The sequence below is a fragment of the Cricetulus griseus genome, chromosome 6, assembly GCF_003668045.3.
Source record: "Cricetulus griseus strain 17A/GY chromosome 6, alternate assembly CriGri-PICRH-1.0, whole genome shotgun sequence".
Classification (NCBI taxonomy): Eukaryota; Metazoa; Chordata; class Mammalia; order Rodentia; family Cricetidae; genus Cricetulus; species Cricetulus griseus.
In genome coordinates, this window is record NC_048599.1 from 91,003,741 (window position 1) to 91,030,615 (window position 26,875).

The 26,875-nt window shown below is 42.7% G+C and overlaps 1 protein-coding gene across 5 annotated transcripts in view; it reads left to right on the forward strand.

Moving 5' to 3' along the window:
• The first annotated feature begins 5,287 nt into the window (after nucleotides 1–5,287).
• The window catches only part of Tfpi (tissue factor pathway inhibitor), a 76,363-nt gene continuing 54,775 nt past the window's right edge, over nucleotides 5,288–26,875 (forward strand). For 2 of the 5 annotated variants that reach the window (XM_027422696.2, XM_027422700.2), the window contains exon 1: nucleotides 5,291–5,436. The gene's annotated coding sequence lies outside the window, so the exon portion shown is untranslated. Of the gene's footprint in view, nucleotides 5,437–7,228; nucleotides 7,319–17,369; nucleotides 17,513–21,255; nucleotides 21,449–26,875 lie in introns of all 5 variants that reach the window. The other 3 variants (XM_035446186.1, XM_035446185.1, XM_027422702.2) reach the window with 3 other exon arrangements.

Sequence of the window (26,875 nt, forward strand, 5' to 3'; positions counted from 1 at the left end):
CCATGTTTTCTGGTAGCAGCTGTGCCCTTCTCTTCTTTCAATACAGTGTCTCATGGACTCCAGTTTGTCCTCAAACACACTATATAGTTTAGGATGACCTTGAACTTTTGGTGTTCCTGCCCCAGTTCCCAAGTGCTAGGATTATAGGCAAGGGTCACCAAACCTGATTTATGCAGTGCTGGCGCTCAAACTCAGGGCTTTGTACATGTGAGGCAGGCATTATTCCAATTGAATCCTATCCCTAGCCCTTAGCTTTTTTTAGACATGTTGTCCCTTCTTATGGTCCCCTTTCTAGTTTCATGGCCTTCACACAGTCATACAGATGGACAAATGGAGGATGGACACACACACACACACACACACACACACACACACACACACACACACACACACTCTGAAACATACGGTTCACATGAGAAAAAAGATGTGGTATTTATCTTTCTGGGTCTGATATTCTTTGTGTAAGGTAATTATTTCTGTTTCCATGTATTTTCTTTTCTTTTTTTTTTAAACATAGTCTTTTTTTTTTTTTAAGATTTATTTATTTATTATGTGTACAGTGTTCTGTCTGCATGTTGCCTACAGGCCAGAGGAGGGCATCAGATCTCATTACAGATGGTTGGGAGCCACCATGTGGTTGCTGGGAATTGAACTCAGGACCATTGGAAGAACAAGCAGTGCTCTTAACCACTGAGCCATCTCTCCAGCCCCTCCATGTATTTTCTATTCATTCTCTCTCTCTCTTTTATTTGTGTGTGTGTGCTCATTTAAAACATGTCACGGTATGAATATGGAGGCTAGAGGAGTTGGTTTTCTTCTTTTACTCTGTGAGTTCCAGGGATGGCACTCAGACCACCAGCCTCAAGATAGCAAGGCTTTTACCAACTGAACCTTTTCACCAGCCCTGGTTTCATTTTTCTTTATGACCGAATAAAAGTCCACCTTATTTATTTTCAGTATATACTTACCCACTGATGTGCATCTATGCTGGCTCTATTTCCTGGCTATTGGGAACACCACAGCAATTAATAGGGCTGTGCAAGTATCTTCTTGGTAGGACTTAGCGTCCTTTAGCTGAGAAATACCATACCAACTTCCGTTGTGGCTGTACAAATTTCATTTACATCAGGAATTAATAAAGCCTTCTCTTTCCTCATGTCCTGGCCAGCATTCATTATTATTTATTTTCTTGATGGTCATTCTGACTAGGGTGTGATGGAATCTTAAAACAGTATTATTTTACATGTCCCTGATGGCTATGGATGTTGGACACTTTTTCAAGTATGCCCTACCCTTTCTTTTGAGAACTGCTTGTTCGTTCATGAGCCCATGTACTGATTGGAAAAAATTTAAAACTTTTGCAGTTAATGCATTCTAGATCCTAGCACCTTGCCTAAGGTATAGCTGGCAACAATTCTCTCCTGTTCTGTAGCCAGCCTATTCCCTCTGCTGATATTTTCCCTTAATAGCCAGTATCCTTTTGGGTTCCTGAATGGCTAGCATTTGGAAAGTGGGAGACTGGTCTAAAATGAGCATCTGGTATGAATCATGCTCTATCCCACAGAATGTTTTTTTTTTTAATTAAAAAACTGTTTGGTCCCAGCGGTGGTGGCACACGCCTTTAATTCCAGCACTGGGGAGGCAGAGGCAGATAGATTTCTAAGTTTGAGGCCAACCTGGTCTACAGAGAGAGTTCCAGGATTGCCTGGGTTACACAGAGAAACCTTGTCTCACAAAACAAACAAACAAACAAACAAAAACAAAACCCCAACCCCCCAAAACAAAAAAAAAACAATTGATACAAAAAGAATTTATGTTGTGTAGATATTTTTGACTACATGTATATCTGAATGTCTATGTACCATATGCTTGCCTGGTGCCAGAAGAGGGTGTCAGATCTCCTGTAAATGGAGTTTATGGGGTGCTGGGAATTGAACCCTGGTTCTCTGAAAGAACAGCCAGTGTTCTTTTTTTATATTTTATTTATTTTTTAAATAATTTTTTATTTAAATTAAAAACAATCTTATTTTAAATGCCAATCCCAGTTCCCTGTCCCTCCCATCCTCCCATGTCCCTACACTGGCCCCCCATCCCACTCCCTATTCAGTTCCCAGGGAGAGTGAGGCTTCCCATGGGGGATCATCAACGTCTGTCACATCATTTGGGGCAGGGCCTAGGTCCTTCCCCATGTAACTAGGCTGAGAGAATATCCCTTCATAGAGAATGGACTCCCAAAGCCCATTCATACACTATGGATAAATACCGATCCACTGCCAGAGGCCCCATAGACTGCCTGGCCTCCCAACTGACACCCAAGTTCAGGGGGCCTGGTTTGGTTTTATGCTGGTTCCCTGTGAGTTCCCACTTGCTCAGGTCAGCTGTTTCTGTGGGTTTCCCCAGCATGGTATTTACCCCTTTACAGCCAGTGTTTTTAGCTGCTGAGCTATTACTCCAGCACTATCATATAAGTTTTAGTCATAGAAGGGTTAATCTTTCTATCATTTTCCTGTTTACAAATTATGTCAGATTTATATGTTAATCTAAAACCAGATTTAGATTCCAGGACTGTCTGATTCTATAACCCACATAATTTCTGTTTCTTATAACTTGTTTTTACATAACTACATTTTTTTCCTGTCCCAGCATTTTGAAAGAGAAATAGGAGTTTTGGGAGCATAATAGAGTGGCCTGTGGGGATGGTGTGATTGCGCAGTAGGCCAGGTCTACATTCAGACACATGTGATCTCTGTGACTGCTGGGCTTTAGAGGGAAAAGCATGGCGGAACCTGGGACTGAAGTCAAGACACCTCAGTGTTTCTCCAGGCTTGCAAATCTTTCACCATGGAAAACACCTTTTTTCTTTTCTTTTCTTTTTTTCTTTTCTTTTCTTTTCTTTTCTTTTTTCTTTTCTTTCCTCCTCTCCTCCTCCTCCTCCTCCTCCTCCTCCTCCTCCTCCTCTCCTCCTCCTCCTCCTCCTCCTCCTCCTCCTCCTCCTCCTCTTCTTCTTCTTCTTCTTCTTCTTCTTCTTCTTCTTCTTCTTCTTCTTCTTCTTCGATGTTTTGAGACAGGGTTTCTTTGTATAGCTCTGGCTGTCCTGGAACTGGTTCTGCAGCCCTGGGCTGGCCTTGAACTCACAAGAAATTGGTCTGCCTCTGCCTCCTGAGTGCTGGGATTAAAAGAATATGTCATCACTGCTCAGCAAAAACACTATTTCTGTCGGGCGTTGCTGGCACATGCTTTTAATCTCAACACTTGGGAGGCTGAGGCAGGTGGATCTCTGAGTTTGAGGCCAGCCTGGTCTACAGAGTGAGTGCCAGGATAGGCTCCAAAGCCACACAGAGAAACCCTGTCTCAAAATACCCCTCAAACCCCAACAAACAAAAACAAACAAAACAAGACAAAAAAAAACCCCACCATTTCTTTGATATTTTATTCATTTTTGCTGTCATGGCTTCATATGAACTTTTCTCTACCAGATAAAATAATATAATTATACAAGTTAGAAAGTCCTTTAGTGTATACTGAGCACTTGGTAAAGTCATGTGAAAAGTGCACTATTAAGTATTTGTTGACATTAAGCCTCTAATCCTCATAAACCTCCCTAGAAGATAAGTAATATTGACATTCGTTTTCAGATAAGGGGACCAAGCTTGCACAGCTGTATGTGACAGGGTTAGCCCTGGTCTAAGCCTGGCTGTCTCCAAATCCCACGTTCTGCACTGCGAAGTTATCTTGCCTCCTTAAGAAGAAATGAAACCAGTGACATCGGACAAGGTGTTCAGATCACAATAACCATGCTCCATGGGAGACACCACAGGGGACCTTACAAAGTTTAGTGCCTAAACCCAAGATGGCCAAGTGCAGGTTATTTTGGTTGTCTCTTCCTACATAAGAAATCTCCCTACATCTCGTTTAAAGATGACAGTAGTAGTCTCCCACAGTTCTGTGGGCTGAGAATTTATGCAGGACTTAGGTTGTTCCGTTCTACATGGGGAAGCTTGGTAGTCATTAGTGTAGCTGCATATTGCTGATGGCAAGGCTGTCCTGTTACTTACTGATTCTCTATGTGGTCCTTTCATGTGGCTTGTTGGACTTCTTCACAGTGTGGTGGTCTCAGAGTAAGATTCCAGGATGGAGATGGAAGTTGACCACATGTGCTGCTGAAGATTCAAACTAGGGCTTCATGGATGCTGTGACAATCTTGCAACTGACACATTATTGTTTCTTCTAGTTTCAAGTGGAGTAACCAGATAAAACACATGATGACTAGTTACATTTACATTTTATATCAACAATAAGTAAGTTTTGGTATATGTGAGTCTTACGGAATATTTGGGGTATATTTATGCTAAAGTGTTATTTTAAGAAATGAAATTGAGCCGAGCATTGGTGGCATATGCCTTTAATCCCAGCACTAGGGAGGCAGAGGCAGAGGCAGAAGTGGATCTCGGTGAGTTCGGGGCCAGCCTTGTCTACAGAGCTAGTTCCAGGACAGTCAGGGCTGTTACACAGAGAAATATTGTCTCAAAAAAAAAAAAAAGAAATTGAAAATGAACAGGATATCCGTAAATCCCCTTGCTGTCTCTAGTCACAAGAACAATCTGGATTCAGGGATGAAGGAAACAGACTTCCCTCTGGTAGGAGCAGTGTGACTCAGAGAAGGTTCCCTATGGATATCCTACCTTTCCATAAAGAAGAATGAAATTCTCTTGTTTTCAGGAAAATGTATAGAACTACTAAATGGAAGTGTCATCCTAAGTGAAATAAGCCAGACTCATGAGACCCAGATCGCATGCTTCCTCCCACATGTGGGATCTGAAGGCCATTACTAGGGATGTGGAAGTGAAAAAATGGAGAGGAAGAGTGGAATAAAATGACAATAGAGAGGACGAAAAGGCTCAAAATACACTATAGGCATATATGGAACGGTCACAATGAGCTTTGTGTAACTAAAAGATAATAAACACAAAAAAGACCAGCTGTTATTTAGGCAGAATTTTAAGTGAAGGCCTCATTAATGTTCTAGTCTTAGGTGGCCAGAGAGCAAAGAAAAAAGAGCTCCTTATTCCCACCCACCCTTGCAGGTCCCTCAGAAGACCACACCCAAGGCAAGTACGATTTTAAAAATATTGCCCTTGTTTGGCAGAGTGGGCCAGTTGTACTTTGTCATTTTCTTCTGTTTGACCTTGGAAACAAGGCTAACACACATATTTGATATATTTTCATTTGGAAATCCCCCCTCAAATAGCAAACTTTTAGCTCAGCTTTATTACATTCCCAAGGTCATAATCATCCCAGGACCTGTAATCTGAGATTCACGTAGCACAGAGGCTAGGGCCACAGGAAGGAACAGGAGGCAAGAATGCAAAATTCACCATGGAGTAACTACTGGTTGAAGTTGATGCAGAGAATTCTGGACCTTGAGGACAAAGACTAGTGAGTCTTTCTGGCCTGTGCCTGCTATAAAGTGTGCTTCTCCTTAGGTTCCTTGACCGGAGGGAGGAGTTTGCTTCCTGTTTTTTTTTGTTTGCTAGTCTTGTGTGTGTCCATGGCCTTTGGGAGAATTTATTATTTAAAAGGAAAGGTCTTTGTTAAGGAACTTGTCTTGTTTTATTGAAAAAAAAAATAGCCTGGTTGCTAAATTTCTACGTCTGGGTAGTGTTGAGATAGTGATGGTGTTAGAGGTTTCCTGGAACCCGTGACGATTGTTGAGAAAGATTACCCCAAACCTATAATAAGTCAAGGAGATAATTCCTGGGTCAACCTGAGGCATTGATTGACGTGTTTGCCTGGTTCATTCTGACACATACCAGTGATGAAGCAGTTAGACTCTGTGAAGTTACAACTCTGTGAAGGTAGAAGTTTTGTCTGAGAGAGGTTCAAGTTCAGCCGTGCTCTTCGCAACCTGCCTAATCTTCCTTTTTAACTTGCATCACAATTTATGACAGTCAAGTTTTGTTTCTTCTCACTTTTCCATTTATAGTGTCCACATCCTTAGCCCAGTGCTTTTTCTATCTGACCAGTGATTCATAATCTGAATCAGCTCAGGGTTTCTGGAAGTGGGAGTTACAGCTAACCGGGTAAAACACAAGCAACTCACACTTTTCCTGCCCTCTGTGCACAGTCCACTTTCTGTCGCTATAACAGAATGCCAGAGACTAGGTACTCAATGAAGAAAAGAGGCTTATTCATGTGCAGCTCTGTCAGTCTGGGCACTGGTTAGGGTTCCATCGGCTACAGGACAATATGGTGGGTGGCATGTGAAAGAAAGACCTCAAGGCAAGACGAGAATGTACAAATGGAGGGGCTGGTCTTGACCTTTCTAGCAATCTACTCTGTGGAAACTAACCAGATTTTCACCAGGGCTACATTAATCTCTTTAACACCGTGTAAAGGTGATGGCTTACTGCTACTATAGACCACAGAATAGTCCTTGGTTGCTTAGTATAGTGATTTTGGATACAGTGGATGCTCTATAACATTGCATGGATGGATGGATGGATGGATGGATGGATCGATGGATCCATAGATGGAGAGGGAAGTGGGGATTAATATGATCAAAATACATTGTATACCTTTATGAAATTAGCAAAGAATAAATTTAAAATATTGTATAAGAAGAGGTTCCCATGCCCAAAGGAAAAACCAATATTGGCAAGATCAGGGGATGCCACAAGATGGGGGGCATTCCTTGTCTCTATTCATCATGAATTATTGACAGAGTTCAGGTTAATTAACAATTTCTACATCCCTCCTCCTAAAGGTAAAGTCCTTCTCTGGCCAGGCAGAGGGATAGACGTCAGGATTAGATCATTTTTGCTTAAGAATGCAAGATTAAAAAGAGAGATAAAAAGAATGTGAAACATTTCCCCTTGGGGGGGGGAAGGCATGTGTCTCATGAAATTTTGTATTAGGCTTTGTCATAAATCAAAACTATCTCCATAGGTTACATAGATCTTTTCTGTCTCCCCAAGAAACAGTCAGTAAAATTGTCATTATTCATTAATCCTTTGTTGTGAGGGATTTGTTTGGGGGAGGAGGTGTGATAACAAAGTTTCTGCTTCAAGGTGGGTGTAGGGTCAAGAGCAGAGATTACTCATGGTGCCCAGCTACATCTGAGTTACAAGAATAGCCTATTGTATTCAGCAGCCCTGGAGTCCTTATCTCTGCCTAAATGAAACAGAAAAATTTGCAACCTTGAAATACAGAGGCCCATTCACTTTTGTAGGTGAAACCAAAAAGCCCTGTACTGTTTGAGAAATAAATGAATTCCCGGTTGGCTAGTGGATACCAAAGGAAGACAACAGCCCATTGAAAGGTAAATTCACCCTTTGTACAAATAACCAAACTTGAATACCAAAACTAGTTCAGAACTCACACACCCACTGAAAATGACTGTTTGGCACAATGTGTCTCACTCCTTCTCTTGAAAGATCTAATTGTCCTTGAAACAGCCTGTGTCTATGGCCCTAGAGCCCTGTATTTTACATTGATAGTTCCCTCTCCAGACAAACACACTCTACCTGATTACCTTCACCTTCAAGAAGAAAACATAAAAGTTAAGACTCTCAAACTCATCCCTGAGAATCTTAAAAGAATCGCATTTCGAGATCCCTGATTTAATCATCTCCAGCCCCCTCCTTGCTTTCTGCACAGCGCCAGCCGCCATAGCATCTCTTTGCTGCAGCTTTCCCCATGAGTAATGTTGTGTTTATACCACCTCAATTACTGATTTGAACTCAGGGAAAGAGAAATGTACAGATGAGACTTTCCCCTTAGAGACTGCCCCCAAAATAAACACAGACATTTACTTTTTCCCTCTCGGCCTGCATTCCACAGTCTTTGCTTCTGTTTACACTCCAGCCTCAGTTTCCGGGATTTGTCTGGGGCAGGCTAGTCTTTGCCAGCATCTGCTCCATGGTTTCAGTAGTCACTTTGTCTCCCCACCTGAGATAGGTGAGTCATTATGGACTCTTAGGTTGTTGAGAGAGTGGAGTGGAAACTTGGCAGCATACATACATGACAGCTGAAAGGAGTTTATACACACAAAACAGGGATGAAAGGGAAAGCCTTATCCTAGTCCACTGAGCCAGGATAACCTTTGTTAATACCTTGGCAGACGCCTTATAACCTTTCATATACATGGAGGGAGAGTGAAGTGATACCAAGGCCAGTCGGGTTGACAATGAAGGCAAACAAACATTCACTCCCAGTACACTGGTGGACATTATAATGTGATGGTGAATGGGGTCACTGAGGAAGAGGAATGTGATGTCAGAATCTAGGTGGGACGGCCAGCCCTTCAGAACCAGCTCGTAATCTCTCCATGGTGTATCCTCTGTCCTCTCTACATGCTCTACAGTTCTCTCTATGCTCCAACTCAAACCAAAAAATCTAAGGATGGGAGTTTCTTCACATAAACAAGTCTCCCTCCAGGCAAGCCTTTGGTTTTTACACAATAATTAATTTCTCATGAGTTAGAAAGTTAAAGAGGGGACAGTCTCTTCCCTTTTCTTCTTGGAGTTGTCGATTCCAGTCTCTCTCTCTCTCTTTCTCTCTCTCTAATGTATGTGAGTGTTTTCCTAGAATGTATTTGAAGAGGCCAGCTCCCCATTTCGGCAGCTATGACAGCCTAACATGTGCTTGCCTGACCTTGCCTTGGTCGCTAGGAGGTCAAATGCCTGCCTCATGGCAAGGAACCAATCAGAAGTTAGCTGGTAGTGCTTTACGACTTTGATGTGCTTTACGGACAAGTGCACAGCAATGATGCACAGAGCATAGCAATCACCCTGGGAGGGGCTATGGGCCATAACCACCAGTTGGCCAATCAACACAGGGCAGGCCCTCCAAGCCTGGAGGCACACCAATCCTGAGCCTGTGTGTACCCCTAGACACTCCCCTTACTCTGCCCTATAAGATCTCTATGCAGTGGCTTCTCGCTGTCTTTCCTAGCCATCTGCAATGGTGGATGGATGAAAGGCCTGAGCTGACATGGGGTTAGCTCATTAAACAACTGCAATAAAGCCTCGTGCTGTTTGCATCAAGTTTTCAACTCTACCTGGTGATTGGGGTGGCCGAAGTCCTGGGCTGAGATCCTGGGGGCCTGAGCCTCCAGGGGTCTTTCAGTATGCATGTTCACTATGTATGTGCCTGATGCCTGCAGAGACCAGAAGAGGAGGCGAACTCCACTGAAACTGTCTCCACAGACATTTGTGAACTACCACGTGGGTGCTGGGAATGCAATCTGTGACCTCTTGGGAGAGCAGCAAGTGCTCTCAATTGCTGAGCCAACTCTTCAGCCCCAGGTTTCCTGTTCCTATTGGCCCTTCCAAGTCTTCATGTCTTTCCCCAAGGGACCCAAGAACCTAGGGAGCAGAGGAAGACAAGTGTGAGAAGTTGACGTTCTGAGAACTAGGCCAGAAGTGGATGGAAATGGTGAAGTAGAGTCCAGTCAGAGAGGACACAACAAAATGGTGTGGGCAGCCCCAATGAAATGGTGACATAAAAAAATGGTGTGCCTCATAAATACATGGAACTTTTATGTCATTCCATGTCTCTCTGTAGACATTTGTTACACATTATCTAATTGCTTCATCCTAAGCTCTTTGACTATACACTTAGTTTTTTTTTTTTTTTGGTTTTTCAAGACAGGGTTTCTCTGTGGCTCTGGAGGCTGTCCTGGAACTAGCTCTTATAGACCAGGCTGGTCTTGAACTCACAGAAATCTGCCTGCCTCTGCCTCCCGAGTGCTGATATTAAAGGCATGCGCCACCACCGCCCTTGTTTTTGTTTTTCAAGACAGGGTTTCTCTGTGTAGCCCTGGCTGTCCTGAAACTCGATCTGTAGACCAGGCTGGCCTGGAACTCACAAAGATCCACCTGCCTCTGCCTCCTGAGTGCTGGGATTAAAGGCATGCACCACCACAGCTGGCTACACTTAGTTTCTATACCTATTTTCTGGGAAGTTTTGTGGTGGGTTGTTTGAGACTGCATCTCATGCAGTGTAGAATTGCCTTGAACTCTTGATTCTGCCTCATTCGCAAAGCCTGCACCTCTATGCCTGGATATGAGAATTGTTCTTACATAATGCAATAGCCGTAAGTCTCTCTGACAGAAAGGCTTTCGTCCTGATTCTTAAGACACAGAAAGCAAAGAGCTACCACATTTTAGGAGCACTTTGGCATGAATCAGATGCCTGTGACCAGATAGAAAGAGATGGAACTAAGCCAGCACAATTCATTGAGAGAAAGAAGACATTGCAGATACCAGTACATAGAGTCGGAAGCAACCACTTTGAGGAAAGGGGCTGCCACCCAGGAAAGTATTCAAAGCCGATCATAGCAATAAGTCTCACCAGCTAGGCAAGCAGTACACCTGCAGGCCTACGAAGTTGTGAACTGTGCTGGGCTAAAGATAGACAGATAACAAATGGAGAAGCACAGAGGACAGGAAAGGAAGAACCACTCATGGGTTCATTTTTGATTCAACAGAAGTCATTTTGACAGGCAGGACCCTGGTCCTCCAGAGGACTTGGGGGTTGGGGGAATACTAGGTACCATGTCCTCAGAATCTGCTGCTCAAGTGCAGAGCAGGAGTCTCTCAAGAACACTCACATTTGAGATTCTGTGGCCCAGAATAGGATGTTGCCTGTCCACGTGCTCTAAGTGAGAAGAGGCTAGGGAGGCTGGGACAAGAGAAGCAAACCCCCAACTTAGAAGCTCTTGATTTTGTCCACATTGTACACTGGCCAGACATGATGCCAGACTAATAATGTCACCATCTTGACCTCTCGTGTCCCCTCCACAATATGAAGACCATAAGTTTTCCTGGCAGATGTCAGAGGTTTATAAGAAGATAAAACATTTCCAAATAGATGAATTCTGTTATTGTTCCTATCAGTGGCTTGCTATACCTTTTGGTCCATTTTGTGCTGTTAGAACAAAACCTGAGAAACTGGGTAAGTCATAAAGAAGTGGTTTACTTAGCTCACAAATCTAGATGCATTCAAGATCATGTAGCTACACCTAATGAGGAACTCAAACTGGCTCAGAGCACTGCAGATAGGATCACAAGGAGGGAGCATTATCAAGAATCACCAGTGGGTGTGAGAAAGAATGAGAGAGAGAAAGGGAAGGGAGGCAGAGGGAGGGAGGGGGAGGGGGAAGGGAGGGAGGGAGGGAAGAGAGGGAGGGAAGGAAGAGAAGAAGGCAGGAAAGAGAGGGAGGGAGGAAACAGGGGAAGGGATGGAGGGAGAGAGGGAGAGAGGGAGGGAGGGAGGAAGGGAGGAAAGGAAGGAGGGAGAATTCCAACAGAAAGCAGCATTAAAAGTCAAACAGCCCCCTGAGCAGTGGGGGCGCACGCCTTTAATCCCAGCACTCGGGAGGCAGAAGCAGGCAGATCTCACTGAGTTCCAGGACAGCCTGGTCTACAGAGAGTTCTAGGTCAGCCAGGGCTACACAGAGAAACCCTATCTTGAAAAACAACAACAAAAATAGTCAAACAGCAAAACACCAGCCAGTTAATGTCTCCCTGTAAGGTTCTCTGGGCAACAATGCCCTTCTGGGTAAATGACAGTAGAAAAATGGCCCTTGTGGAGTTGAAACAGTGCTATGCCTGTCTGCTGCAATGCTTCCCACTATGGTGGTCATGGACTCACCTCTGAATCCATGTAAGCCATTGTAAGCCCCACTAAACTCTTTCTTCTGTAATTTTGCCTTGGTTGTGGTGTTCTGTCATCCAGTAGAAGAGTAACTAAGACAGAAACTATGACAGGTATTGGTACTGAGAAGCAGGGCCTTTGTTTTGATAAACCCGTGACTTGAAACCTTGTGACTTTTAAACCACTGGAACTGTTTTGTGACTGGAATGTGGAAGGGTTTGGAACTTTGAGTTAGGAAAATCCATAGATGCTGGAAGCAAAGCTTCATGGGCCATTCTGGTATGAACTTGGAAGACAAAAATGCTGAAAGAAATGCAGGCAGTGGGGGTGTGTGGCTAGCTTATTCAATTTTAGAAGGAAACATGGGACTCTACCAGGAACCGAGTAAAGGACTACTTATGTAACGCTTTGGCTAAGTGTCTGGATTTATTCTGCGCATGTCCCGAGATCCTTGGTGAACTTGAGTTTGAAGATAATGGACTGATTCATTTGACATAGGGAATTTTGGGATGAGAGGACATTTGGACTGGTGCTGAAGAAGCAGCTGGAGTGACAGAGACCATCATTGTAGAGGAGCTTCCAGCACTGCACTGAGACAAGGGGAGAGTGTTTCCTTAGGGTCAGCACACAGCTGATGCAGCTGCTGTCCAGGAGAGCTGGACTATACTTCAAGCTGGCAGCAGACCTTGGCAATGCTCTCAGCATTGTTCGAGTGGCACTGATTTTTGAGGACATAAAAGATTAAGGACTAAGAGGGTCATGGAGATCAGCTGAGAATAGGGATGGCATGTTGAGGTCCTAAAAGAACAACTCCTGAAGCTGTAAAGTTGCAGTGGGGACTCCAGGATATTGGTGATTCCACAGCCATGGACTATTCACCAAGGAGAGCTTCAGGTGTGAAATGGAGCAGGTCTAACCCTGAGAGAGAAGTTGTGTATGAAACAGATGGTAAAACTGGAGAGATGGAGCTGCCCAAGCCCTCTGGAGAGTGGTTGATTTATCTTGAACACACAAATGCTGGACACAGGATTGCTGGAGTTTGGTTTTCTTTGGTGTGATTGTTTTGTTCCCTGTTTTTCCTATTTTAGAGTAAGAATGTTTACTGTTATTGTTTTGTTTAAAAAGAAGAAAAGAGAAATGCTGAGACATGAGACATAAGACTATAAGTTTATTATAAGGCCCGGCAGAATGGGGAGACTAAGAAGAACAACAGGGGTAAATGGCTGACTGCCATGGCCGGTTGCCATAGAGAGACAGGGAGAGCATAGGTGGGAGACAGAGTAGAGAGACAGCAGAGACAAAGCAGAGCGGGGAAACAGAGAGAGGGAACAGAGAGCGTAAATGGGCAGGGACTTGTCTTTTAAAGGGGTCCTCTGCACCTGCGTGCAGACTTAGTTCCCATGGAACCTTGGGCTGACCAGGGTACTGCCTGTTCCACCAGGTAACAGGGGCAGGCCAGCATAATGCCTGAACCTTTCATTTACTCTGTGTCATTATTTGTTGGAATTATATAACTTTATTTTATAGGAGTTTATAATTTAGAGACTTGGAACCTTTTTTGTTTGTTTTTTTATAATTAGTCTTAAGGGGGTAAAACATTAATTTATTCACAAACACTACATGGCTTATCCTGATGGAGGACTTGGTAAATCACTGGGGATACAATTTAGAACCTATTTGGCCTATCTACTGTGTGATCTGAAAACCACTGGGCTTGATTAGTGCTGGGCTGGAGGAATGGTTCCTCTGGGGCAAAGGCTTCACAGCCTGCTCTTCTAGGATTGGTAGAACTCAACAGGTATCCTGTAAGAGAGGAGGCAGCTTGGTTTGCTAGGGTTTTGGAAGAAAGTCTTGTCTCTTTCAACAAATAACTTTTATGGTGTTTTAGAGGAAATACCTTGACTTGCATTTGGGCTCTTTTACAGTCTGAATGCCTGTGCTTGCATCTCCCCCTGTTTGGAAGATGAAATCTTAAACCCCAAGGTCAAGGTGGTACCTTTTAGAGTTAGTTAAGTCATTAGGACAGATTACTTACAAATAGGGTCATTGCCTTTATAAAAGAGACTCCAGAGAGCTGGCCTGTCCCTTCTACCATGAAGGACCCAGTGACAGGTGAGCATTTTGTGACCCAAAGGGGATGCTTGCTTACATGGTATCTTTAACCTTCTAGCTTCAAGAGCCATGAGAAATAAATTTGTCTTGATTAAAAGGCACCCAATTGGATGCATTCTGTTGCAATAGTCCAAACAGACAAACAAAGCTCTAATAGCCAAGGATTTGGAAGATGGAAGAGTAAATTGGAGAGAAGGCTTGGAGTAATAACACTCACTGCTAACTAATAACTCACAACTAAGACTGACTTGCTAAGTATTTGGGTTGTGGTGTCCAAGTAGCCCTGAGTTTGGAAAGCTCAGATAACTGGCCAATTACCCAAAGGCAATTTATTTGTATTAGATTAATTTTTTCCACATTAATTGTTCCAGATTTGAGTTGGTTTTCACTGCATAGCATATACCTTAACCATAGAAATTCTCAACCAAGGGAAATAATTGTACCTTAGGGAACTGTCTTAGTTAGGGTTTCTATTGCTGTGAAGAGACAACATGACCACAACAACTCTCTCTCTTTCTTTTTTTTTCCTGAGATAGGGTTTCTCTGTGGCTTTGGAGGCTGTCCTGGAACTAGCTCTGTAGACCAGACTGGTTTCAAACTCACAGAGATCCGCCTGCCTCTGCCTCCCGAGTGCTGGGTATGTTGGGACTAAAGGCATGTGCCACCACTGCCCAGCAACCACAGCAACTCTTACAAAGGAAAAAGTTAGTTGGGGTGGCTCACAGTTGAAAGGCTTAATCCATTATCATCATGGTGTGATATGGTGGTGTGCAGGTATACTTAGTGCTGGAGAACTACCCTGGTGTCTTACATCTTGGCTTGCAGGCAACAGGAAGTGGTCTGAGACACTAGGTACAACTTGAGCATGTATGAGACCTTAAAGCCCTCTTCCATAGTGACACACTTCATTCAATAAGGCCACACCTATTCCAACAAAACCACATCTCCTAATAGTGCCACTATAAGCTTATAGGGGCCACAGGAACATTAGTGTCTTAGTTTCTTTTTTTTTCTGTTCCTATGATTAAAAATACCCACTGAAATCAACTCGAAGGAGAAAGGGTTTGTTTTAGCTCACAGTTCCAGGGTGCAGCCCATCATCCAGGGAAGTCAAAGTGGAGGGAGCTTGAGCTTAAAGCAGGTGGTCACATGATATCTATAATCAGGAAGCCAAGATGAACACTTGTGCTTAGCTCATTTTCTACTCATTTTGAACAGTCTAGGACCCAAACTCAGGGAATGGTGTTTTCTATTTTTAGTGCAGGTCTTCCTACATTAATTAACCTAATTTACTGTTTTCAGGGGAGCTGTTTGAGTTGCCACTTTGAGACTGCCAATGGAGTCAGACCTTGGTTTAGACGGCAGAGTTTACGCTAAGCTGGCCGGAATGGACCATAGAGTTTTCTGGAGGACTCAGAGGAAGCTAGAGGCACACACAGGAGAATAAGGAGAGACCTAAGTAGATGCATGGCCTTTTTAATTGGGAAAGTGGAGAAGAGAGCAGGTGATCATTTCTCTGTGCTCCATGAATCTCTTAGTTTTCCCCCTAATATTTAACTCCTGAGTTTTAATTTTTAGTAATACAATAAAAGAAGTTGCAATATCTGGTGTCCAACATGTGACCGTAGATCACACCAAATCGGTGTGGAGCTTCTGATGTTCATGGCCAGGTAGCTTGTTCCCCTCCCATGCTACATCCTAACCACAAGGTTTTCTCTTACCCTTTTCCCTACATCAGCTCTCCCTCCCTGCAAGGCACATGATCAACCATAGTGGCGCCGGTCCAGGTGTGCAGTTAACATGGCTTGGGGCACCCTAATGTGCTTGCCCTCCCTGCTGGCACAGTCAAGAATTATCACTGCAACTGATCACACCCCCCCACTACCACCACCACAGCTCTGCCTATGCTGTTGGTATCAGCTGATCTGGTGAGACAACTGGAAATTCTTCAAGGGGAAATTAGTTCAAAAAAAAAAAAAAAAAAGAAAAGGAAAAAAAAATCTTTTCCATGTTAAGAATCCAAAATACTACAATGTAGGAGTTAGGATCCTGTTTAGTGCTACTGTGGACAGCTTTCAAATAGAAAAAATAGCCGGGCAATGGTGGCACAGATCCCAGCACTTGGGAGGCAGAGGCAGGAGGATCTCTAAGAGTTTGAGGCCAGCCGGGTCTACAAAGCAAGTTCCAGGACAGGATCCAAAGCTACTCAGAGAAACACTGTCTCAGAAAACAAAAACAAAAACAAAATGGAAAAAATAAATGAAGGGATAAACCACTTAGCTAGGGTTGATATAATACCGATTTTAATTACTATCAGTTTGCTGATTTATATCTTACCCTTAAAATGGTTTGATAACTACAAAAATATGAAAATTTGACTGATAAGATATAAACCTTAGAAAGGCTTATTTTTTAAAAATATTTATTTATTTATTACATATACAGTGTTCTGTCTGCATGTATGCTTGCACATCAGAAGAGGGCACCAGATCTCATTATAGATGGTTGTGAGCTACCAAGTGGTTGCTGGGAATTGAACTCCGAACCTCTGGAAGAGCAGGCAGTGCTCTTAACATCTGAGCCATCTCTCCACCCCCTAGAAAGGCTTATTAATGAAAATAAGAAAAATATTTGGACACAGACAGAAGAACTTAGAGCAGAACCTACCATACAATTGTATTATAAAATTGAAGAGGAGCAGCCCAAAGTTATTAGAAAACCAACTTTAGTTTATACAGTTACCATGCAAGAATGACCATCAGATGATAGGCATCTCAAAGAAGTGAAAGTTGACTAGAATCTTGTAGAAGTTTTAGATTTGAAGAGATTTAAAGAAGCAGTTGTTTCATATGGTATGCATTCACCCTATGTGAGGAATATGTTAAATTCACGGGCAAGTTGGAACAGAATTATCTCACAAGACTGAAGAGATTTAGTTACAGCAATATTGGAAGCTGGTCCTCAGTTACAAAGGAAAACATGGTGGAAAGATGAAGATAGGGTCATAGAACAACAAATTAGGGCTAGAGGTATGGGAATTAACCAAGATCAGCTTCTCTGAGAAGCCTAGGATGCAGATTTGCAAATACAGTTTAGATTTGATGATCACATCTGGCGCTATGTCATATAGCAACTTTGAATGCTTGGGGCAGTGCGGGGGCCCATAAAGATGGCTCTGCATCATTTTGGCTCAAGGTCAGAGAGTTCAAAACTGTCCCTAGTAAGTCGTAAGACCTCAAGGTCTAAGGCATGGCTACTGTAGGATGTTTTGATCGTGGTAGAGGATGTGTTATCTAAATAACAACAGACTTGGTCTGAGGTATGGTTATTCTTGACCCTTAAGGCTGGATGACAGGAAATTGAGTCTAAAGTGTGGTTACCAAATGTTTGGAGGATTAAGGAAAGAAAGTCTGTTTGTTCCTTATACATGATAAAGAAGTCTTTTGCCTTGTCCCCCTTTTGGTTGGGGTCCTTAAGAACGTTGAAGATTAAACTTGGAGTGTCCAGTATTCACTGGATTACCCTCCCAACTCTATCTTGTGTCTCTGTTTCTTAAGTATCTTTACCTGCCGTTGCTCAATCCACACTCCCCCTCTCAGGTATGTACCCAGGCAAGCTGGCTGGATCCGACTGAAGGCCCACAAAGACAGGCAACAACAGATTGATACTGCAACATGGCTACAGCAGCACAGGATTGAAGAATCAAGAAAGAGGACTGAGTAATTTACTGAAATCATACAAGGTCCAAAAGAAGCCCTCACTGATTAATTAATTAATTAATTAATTAATTAATTTTTTAACAAAGATTGACTTCAGCTGTAAATAGAACGAAATCAGATCCAGAAGTTAGACAAATATTAACTGAATTCTTGGCTTTTGAAAAGGCTAGTCAGAATTCAAAAATTTGATTAGGCCTTTAAAGGTAAGATCAGCACCAATGGGTGAATGGATGAGAAATATGGCTGACATTGACAAGGTCGTTTGAAAAGGAATTGTTGGCAATATGTTCCTAAAAACAATATTTTTTTTCTAGAAATAATACAAACAGAAGGCCCCAGCCTTCTGGAGGATGCAGAAAGGTTAGCAAAGGCTGGCATTGGACTAATGAATGCAAATCAACAAGAGACAGACAAGGTTGGTATTGGGAAATGCCCTGAGGGGCCTCCCACAGGTCCCAATATCAAATCTGGCTCAATCATTCCTTGTCTGCATCAGAGAAATTCATCCACAGAGCAATTAGAAGACTTAATATCTGTTGTTAAAAACCATACTGCAGCCAGGCGTTGGTGGCACACGCCTTTAATCCCAGCACTCGGGAGGAAGAGGCAGGCAAATCTCTGTGAGTTCGAGGCCAGCCTGGTCTCCAGAGCGAGTGCCAGGCTCCAAAGCTAAACAGAGAAACCCCGCCTCGGAAAACAAACAAACAAACAAAAAAACCAAAACAAACAAACAAACAAAAAACCAAAAAAACCATACTGCTCTGGATGTGACCAAAGACATAACAATTCCTATAGTTACAACAAAAAGTTCAGGAGAGACTAGAAAACAAATATTTTGGCAAACTGTTATAAATGATCAGAGACCAAAGTCAAAAATACAAGTAAATGGCAAGGAAGTTGAGGATTTGATAGACATAGGTGTTGATTTAACAATACTTTCACCAACATCTTGGCATTCAGATTGGTCTCTTCAGGAGGTAATGTTCAGCTTCTAGGGATTGGAATTTTATCTCAGGTAAAGCAAAGTACAAGATATGCTGAGTGCATAGGGCCAGAAAGACAAATAGGAAAATTAAAACCGCATGTGGCTAACAGAACAATGAATTTATGGGGACATGATTTGTTGCAGCAATGGAAAACACAGATTAACATTCCTCCAATCTCAGAAACAAAATAAAGCATGCTTCTGAGAGAAATAGTAAAAGGATTATCAAGAACAGTCACAGACTGTTGAGGACTAAATAGCTATAGTTTTCCTTAGTAATGACAGAAAGTAAATTAGGTACAAAACTTTGTACTCACCTAGAGAGGTGATAGTTAATGGAATATTTTCTCTGAATTTGCCAAATACATATGGACTGGACATTGTGAATGTAATTCTTACTTGATAATTGTTCTTACTTTTATAAGTTTCATTTTGTTAAAGTTAATACCTTTCCTTTTTATTTAGATAATACCTGAGAATTATTCATATTGTATATAGTTTTACTACGTTAGTGTTAAAACCCTTCTTTTTTTTATTTGAACAAAAAGGGGGAAATGTTGAGGAAGATTTGTGTTGCCACCCTGAGACTGTCAATGGAGTTGGATCTTGGTTTGGTGGGCTGGAGTGGACCATAGAGTTTTCTGGAAAACTCAGAGGAAGGTAGAGGGACACACAGGAGGAATAAGGAAGGGCCTAAGGAAATGGGCAGGGGTGTTTTTTCTTTTTTCTTTTTTTTTTAACTGGGGAAAAAGCAGGTGATTGTTTCTCCTTTGCTTCATGAATCTCTCAGGTTTATTCCTCAATAGCTAATTCCTGAGTTTTATTTTTTAATAAAACAATCAAAGAAGTTTCAATAATTTACATGATCTTTTCAGGCCTGATCAGAGGCTAAAGAATTTCTTCTAGATCTTGTCAAGTTGACAATTAAAAGTAAACATCACAATTCAGAATGTTTGGAAACAAACTTTTATTTTGTGGCATAGATAGTGCTCTGGAATCTTTTTGAAGACATATCAGAGTAGGTTATCATTGTCTTCTCAAGCCTTGCTCTCCTAGGCTATAATAATGGAAATGATAACACCTAAACTTCATAACATGATTGGGGAAAATGTTGGGTTATATAGAAGTATCTATCTAATACAGTAGCTAACATATAGCATTTTCCTAATAAAGACTGGTTTCATTCTCATCTATTTAGGTAAAATTGTAATCTCTGCCTTTATGGAGTTTGTAGGATGTAATTAGCTAGCTAGGCCTCCCATAACAAAAGTACCATCATCTGCCATAGCATAAGCAATAAAAATTTATATACAAGTCTAGAGGTTGGAAGTCTAAGATCATGTGGTTTATAGATAGTTGATTTCTCCCTTACATTCCCATGGTGACATTAAAAAATATTTATGGGTATGGATGTTTTACCTGCATGTGTGTCTGTATACTGCATGTGTGCCTAATGCCCCGGAGGACCAGGAGAGGTTGCCAAAACCCCTGCTACTGGAGTTACAAACAGTGGTGAGCTACCATGTAGGGGGCTGGGAATCGAACCTGAGTCTTCTGGAAGAGCAGCCAGTGCCTTCTAACTGCTGAACCATCTCTTCATCTCCAAGGAGACATTTTTGATTGCTATGTCTTGGGGTAGGAGGATGCTGTTACCCATGTAGTAGAGGCAAATGTCAGAGATACTACTATACATACTACAGTGCTCAGGATAGCCCCCACAACATCTATCCCAAAATGTCAAGAGCCAACAATGAGGAACTATGTTTTATTCTAGATATCTTCCTCATAAGATAACTTAGGGCCACCTATAAAAAAGGCAAGTGCATAATGTTACATTATTTCTCAGAAACTAATCAGAATCAGCAGATTGTGAGCTCTTGTTTAAAAATCACGAAGGATTCAACAGGGCTGGGATGAAGGTGGTGGTGCGCTTGTTGCATGAGCGTGAGGATCTGAGTGAGGATCCCCAGCACTCACATAAAAACTATCAAAAAGTAGGGTGTTCCAGATGTGCCGTAAAGCCAGACCTGGGGAGGCAGGGAAAGGGATTCCCAAGGTTTGCTGGCAGCTAGTCTAGCTGAATTAGTGAGTGGTAGATTCAGTGAGAATCCCTGTCTTAAGAAAAATGGTGAACTAAGACACAGGACATTGATCACACAGGTGCATGAACATCTGCATGTACCCATATACACATGTGCAACACACACACACACACACATACACACACACACACACACACATAGAGTGAGAGAGAGAGAGAGAGAGACAGAGAGAGAGAGACAGAGAGACAGAGAGACAGAGAGACAGAGAGAGAGAAGGAGAGTTTGAGAGAGCAGGCCATGATGGCTCGGGATTTATAGGGAGGGTGCTCATAGGGACATGAAGAGTGGTGACAGTAGACATTTGTAGCTTTGGCACTTAGTAATGACCTGTCATGTATGACCTGTCAGGTTGGGCCTTTAGTGATGATAATTGAAGGTGGGATGGGGGATGGGAAGCATCTGGTTCTGGATTGTGGGCGTTTCTAACACACTGACTGGAAATGCAAGTGACAACAGAATCATCTCAAGGCACTGGTGGTAATGTTTCAGATGACAAGGGATAATAATGTGTGGAATGTCTATAGGGGAAATGAGACCACAACAAGACTGTATGAATGACATTGTCCTTCTTACTATTAGCACTGGAGGTGAGCATGCAATAGAGAGTGCTCTCTGTGCTCCATGAGGCTTATGTGGTTGAAATAATGGTTGAGAGGAACAGTGCCTTTTGTCTGGACAGAATGGCTGCACCCATGAACTCGTAGAATTACGGTTACTTGCTGCGGGCCGTTGGCGGTGCACACCTTTAATCCCAGCACTTGGGAGGCAGAAGCAGGCAGATCTCTGTGAGTTCAAGGCCAGCCTGGTCTATCGAGTGAGTTCCAGGACAGGCTCCAAAACAATACAGAGAAAACAGCATGGAACATGGAGAGGTATGTGAACCCCACCCCTAGCTGAGATGTTAGCAAAAGGCAGGGAAGAGAGTCAGTCTTTTTTAAGGGTGTGGCCCCTAGTAGGTCTGCCATGCTCCAATGGGTGGCTCCATGCCATGGTATATGGGACATTAAGTTGGTTTGGGAGTAGGAGTAAATCTGAGGGGAATTAGAGAGAGAGAGAGAGAGAGAGAGAGAGAGAGAGAGAGAGAGAGAGAGAGAGAGAGAGAGAGTGAATATAAGTGAAATATACTGTATGCATGCATTGAATTCTCAAAAATTAATAAAAATATCACATTAAAAGAAAAATGTTGCAAAGGCACTAGGTCATAAACATGTACCATTTAGGTGTCCTGTCTCAGAACACTGTAGAGAAAGTGGAAAACCAAGAAATAAACTAAGAAAGAGGAAGATTTTAACAAAAAGGATTCAAAGAGGAGGAAAGAAAAGGAATTATCATCCTGAGAGTTAGGGAGAACCCAGTTCCAAGGGAGACAGAATAGCAGAGCCCCAGTGGGTATGTAGCTGACAGATAGCACTGAGTGAAGAGGTTGCTTGTGTGAAGATTTTTTGGAGGGGTGTTTTGAGATAGGGTTTCTCAGTGTAGCTCTGCTGTCCTGGAACTCACTCTGTAGTCCAGGCTGGCCTCAAACTCATAGAGATCTGCTTGCCTCTGCCTACTGAGTGCTGAGGTTAAAGGTATGCACCACCACCACCCAGTAAAAAATTTTTAGTTCTATTATGGAGTTTCTGCACTAATTGTGGGCACTTACAATGCTAAGCAAATGTGAACAAAGGCAATGGAGAAAAGAATTCATAAAAGATATATGATTATAACATACCAAATGACTAAACTGCAAATCACATTTTTATAGCTCATAATACAACATTAAATATTAACAAAGATTTTTGCTATGACTTTATTGAGAGTATAGAGAGGGGTGCAATGATAAAGGTATGATCAGATTAATACAGCCAAATCCTTGTTTTTCTGAAGCCCAAAGTTAAAATCTTGAGAAACTGCTTAAAAAACCTGTGAGCATATGACCTAGAAACATGACAAGAAGCAAGAGGAGAAACAAATGGTGGATTTGAAAATGACTGTGGGAATGGTGTCTGGGCTGAGGGACGGGTAAGCCGGGGAGGCTTCTTATTTTAAACCTCATGGTATTGCTCAGCTCCTCAAACTGCATAATGAAGTCTTTGACAGTAAAAATGAACTAAATATAAAGCTGTATGATAATGAGGTGGTGGTATCATAAACCACTTCTGTAATCAGTTGGCCTCATGGTGTGGTGTTCACAGGGAATGCTTTAGAGGCTGCAGGCATCATCAGATGGAATCCGGTGTGGTCTTTGAAGTAGTCACGAGTTTATCATGTTCTCTCTGATGCAACAGAAGGTCTGGGAACCAAGAGTCTCCCACTGTCCGTTTGAGTGCAAACAAATACGCAAATGCTGCACACATATTGGGTTATTTCTCTCACTGGAAACACACACACACACACACACACACACACAGAGTCAATGACTGAAGTGGGGGGGGGAAGGTAAAAAAAAGTTGTGTGTTCTCAAGGAGACCAAAGGAGAAACCTAAGTATCATTACTCGGGTGCTGTATACCTTTTTATATTCTATTTATGTAGTGTGTGTGTGTATATGTGTGTGTGATCACACTCACACATGTGTGTGCTCCATAGTCTGCATTTCTCCTTCCACTATGTGGGTCCCAGGCATTGGACTTAGGTTGTTCGTTTTGACAGCCAGCATCTTTACCCCAATGAATCATCTCCCAGGTCCTATTCACTTTGATTTTTGAGGCAGCATCTCTTATTAGCCTGGAGCTGCTGCTGGCCAGGGAACCCTAAGGATCCACTTATCCCTGTCTCTCTAACTCTGGTACCATAAGCTTATGCCACCATGCTTATCATTTTATATTATTATTTTAATATATATTTAAATGATGGATAAGTTCCTATGTGTTTTGATCATATTTTCCACTAATTCTTCTCTATAACTCCTGCTAGATCTACTTCTACATCCCCACCCTACCACCTTCATTCTCTCTTTTCCTTTCTTTCTTTCTTTTAAAACAGTCCAGAGTCCAACTTATGCCGCCCATGTAGTCATGGGTGTGGGGCCATCTAGGGATCCAGGGGTCACACCACTAAAGAAAACAGACTCCTTTCCCCAAGAAGCCATCAGCTGTTTTCATGACCCTTCTAATGTGGATTCTGAGGATCTAGCACAAATCCTTGTGCTTGCAATGGAGCCACTTACATTACCTCGCAGTCACATTTCTCTAAGGTTTCTCACACTCCTTGTCCCTAGTTCTTTTTCTTTCATCCTCTTTGAACCTACTCCAATAAGCTTTCACTCCTACCACCCTGCAGACCCCAAATCTTTCTAAAATCTTTTCCAGTCTTAATTCAGTTTTCTTAGGTTATTATCATAAACCTTTACTTAACGCACTGGCAGCGTTTGGCACAGTCGAACTAGATTTTCTAAGACAGCTTTTCCACTGGGCACCCAAAGAGCACGCTTTCCTACTTTTTCCCCTTAAATTCACTGCTCCTCCATCTCCCTTGTGAATTTCTTCTGATTTCTTTCATCTCAGTGCAGAAGTGTTTCGAGCACTATCACTGGCCAGGATCGCTTTTCTGCCTATGATTTCTCATTCCAGGTACTCACAGATCATCTTGTAGCCTGAAATACAACCAATAAACTGATGAAATCTAAATTTCTGTCTTCATTCTAGATTTTTCAGAGAACTTCAGGCCTATGAACCTTGATCTTTTACTTAGATGTGTCCCAGAGGAAATTTATTAGATCTATTATTAAACCATTGCTTTGCCCAGCAAAGCAGCCCTTCTGGAGATTTTCTCAAATGAGTGTCTGGCTAGTCCATCCTCCTAATGGTTCAGGGCCAATTTTGATGTTTTTCTCATCTCTCTTCTTTCTGGAACCTCACATTCCATCCATAGTCAGTTAATAAGCTCTGTTGTCTACACTACTCGATGGTAGGGCCCTATTGCTGAAGACGTCAGTCACAGAGTTTGCACACAGTACACAGAAAAATCAAGCTGTAACCGAACTGGAGACCTCCTCCCAGCTGGATGGCTTTCATAGTGTTGCAAGTCGCTGTGCTGGTTATGAGGGTGCCTGCTTTCTGATTCAAGTGGAGGCCTGCTCTGTCAGTAGGAATCCATGCTTGTTATTGTAAACCTGGTTAAGAGCCTGGTACTGTCAGCCTGGCTAAGGTTGGGGAGGTCATGTGCCCTCGAAGGGACCTTATTACCAGTTTTTGCTACATGGACATGTCAGACAGCCTTCTAATATTCATGTTCACAACAATAGATTAGTGTATACCCTAGCGATTGTCAGAGGAGCTTCTTAGAACTACAGGTGGAGGCTGATGCAGAGGCTCATAACTGGCCAAAGTACCGAGAACTAGGACATTTACATCATCCTATCCCAGGCTCCAGGAATATGGAAAAAGAGGGATGGAAACAATGCAAGAGGAAAAGGTGGTTATTGTGGGAAATTACCAATACGGAGTCAGGTAGAAATATAAGGGTATTTAATAGGGAAAAGCCTTACTTACAGAGTGACCTAGCCAGTCGGCGTGGCAGCAGTCTGTACGCAAGCCCAAAAGAGAAACCGAAAGCGAAACCAAAGTCACCCTACATCCCCCCTGACCACGCCCTCAGGTGGTGTGCTGAAAAAAAAAAAAAAGACTCCTGGATATGAAATAGCTATTGCTTTCAAGGACTCACTGCAGTTATGTGTTGGAATACATTACTGACTGTTTACAGGTCTCAGTCTTCCATAGCCTGGCTGCTTTCTCTAAGCTTGGCATATGGAAACTACCTCCCTCCCCATCAAGGCTTCCTGCTCTCTACCTAGCCTTATCTGGAGGATGACCCTGGGCCTGGAATACTGACCTTATCTGAAAGCTGTCTTTAAACAAGATGCCTTTCTCTAAGCCAGAAACCTGACTTATCTTTAGCCTGAACTCTGACATAGATCCCTGCTAGAAGGCTCCCTTGCTGCACATATAGTAACTAAGACTTGTGCAAGGAGCCTCGCCATAGCAGCTTGCCACTTAATGCAATTAGGATTTGTCCTCAGGTTCCCCAATCCTATAGATTACTCATACTCTGGAATAAAACTGGGCTGATTCTCTGAAACGTAGGGCTGTCTCCGTTTGTGCCCATGGGCTGCATACAACGCTTCCTGTTGCCCCTTCTGCCTCTTTTCCCCCTTGGACTGATGGTCAACAGGACCCCCACAGCTGTGCTTCCCTGCACAAATTCTGCACATGGTTGTGCCTGTCAGCAGCTTTTCAGCATGGTTGGGGGAGGAGTGCACGAGGCCCTGTCTTCCTGAGGAAGTTAGTCCATGGTTGCTAGGGAGAAATGGGTGCCATTTTACTTAGCGGTGCCCCTATTGAAAAGTAGCCCATGCTCCAGTAAATATCATCCTGCCATGCTTATGTGAGCAGGTAACACAAAATTCAGCGGCTCACACATACATAAAAAGACATAAAGGCACAGGGGGGCTTTGTGTGAGGAAGGGCTTCAGCAGGAGAGGGAGGGGGTATGAGAGAGGGTAATAGAAGTGAAAAATGAGTAAAAAAACCCCCACTATATACATGTATGAAACTTTCAAAGAGTAAATAGAAGAAATATTTAAAAATTCATATGTTTTCTTTCTTTCTTTCTTTCTTTCTTTCTTTCTTTTTTTTTTTTTTTTTTTGAGACAGGGTTTCTCTGTTGCTTTGGAGCCTGCCCTGGAACTCTAGTTATAGACCAGGCTGGCCTCAAACTCACAGAGATCTGGCTGCCTCTGCCTTCAGAGTGCTGGGATTAAATACATGTGCCACCAGTACCTGGAAGTTTTCATTTTTCTTTTCTGCTCAAACGCTTTGACTTCCCTTGTGCTTGTCACTTTTTCCTTTTTTGTGTATGTGCATGTGTGTGCATGGATGAATGGATGGATGCTCGAACATGCATGTGTAAGCCAAGGTCAACCTTGGGTGGTATTTGTTATTCTTTTGCTTAAATTAGAAATGAAGAAGGGGGTGCAAGATGAGACATGAGACTAAGAGAATACATTAACCAGTTTATTAGAGGCCGGCAGAGTAGAGAGAGTAAGAGAGAAGAGAAACAAAGTTAATGGCTGACCACCATGCGCCACAGAGAGAAGTGAAGGGAGGAAGAGAGAAGAGGCAGAGAGAGAGAGAGGAGAAAGAAGTTGGAACTTTTAAGGGGAAGACTGCACATGTGCACTGAGGTTCCACGCGTGTGCAGAGTCCTCACGAAGGCCGTAATGCGAGGTGGGTGATGTGGTGATGGCAGGTCACTGTGAGTGCCCTGACTGTTGTCAGGGGGTTGGGTCTGTCTCTTAAAGAGGTAGAGCTGATCAGC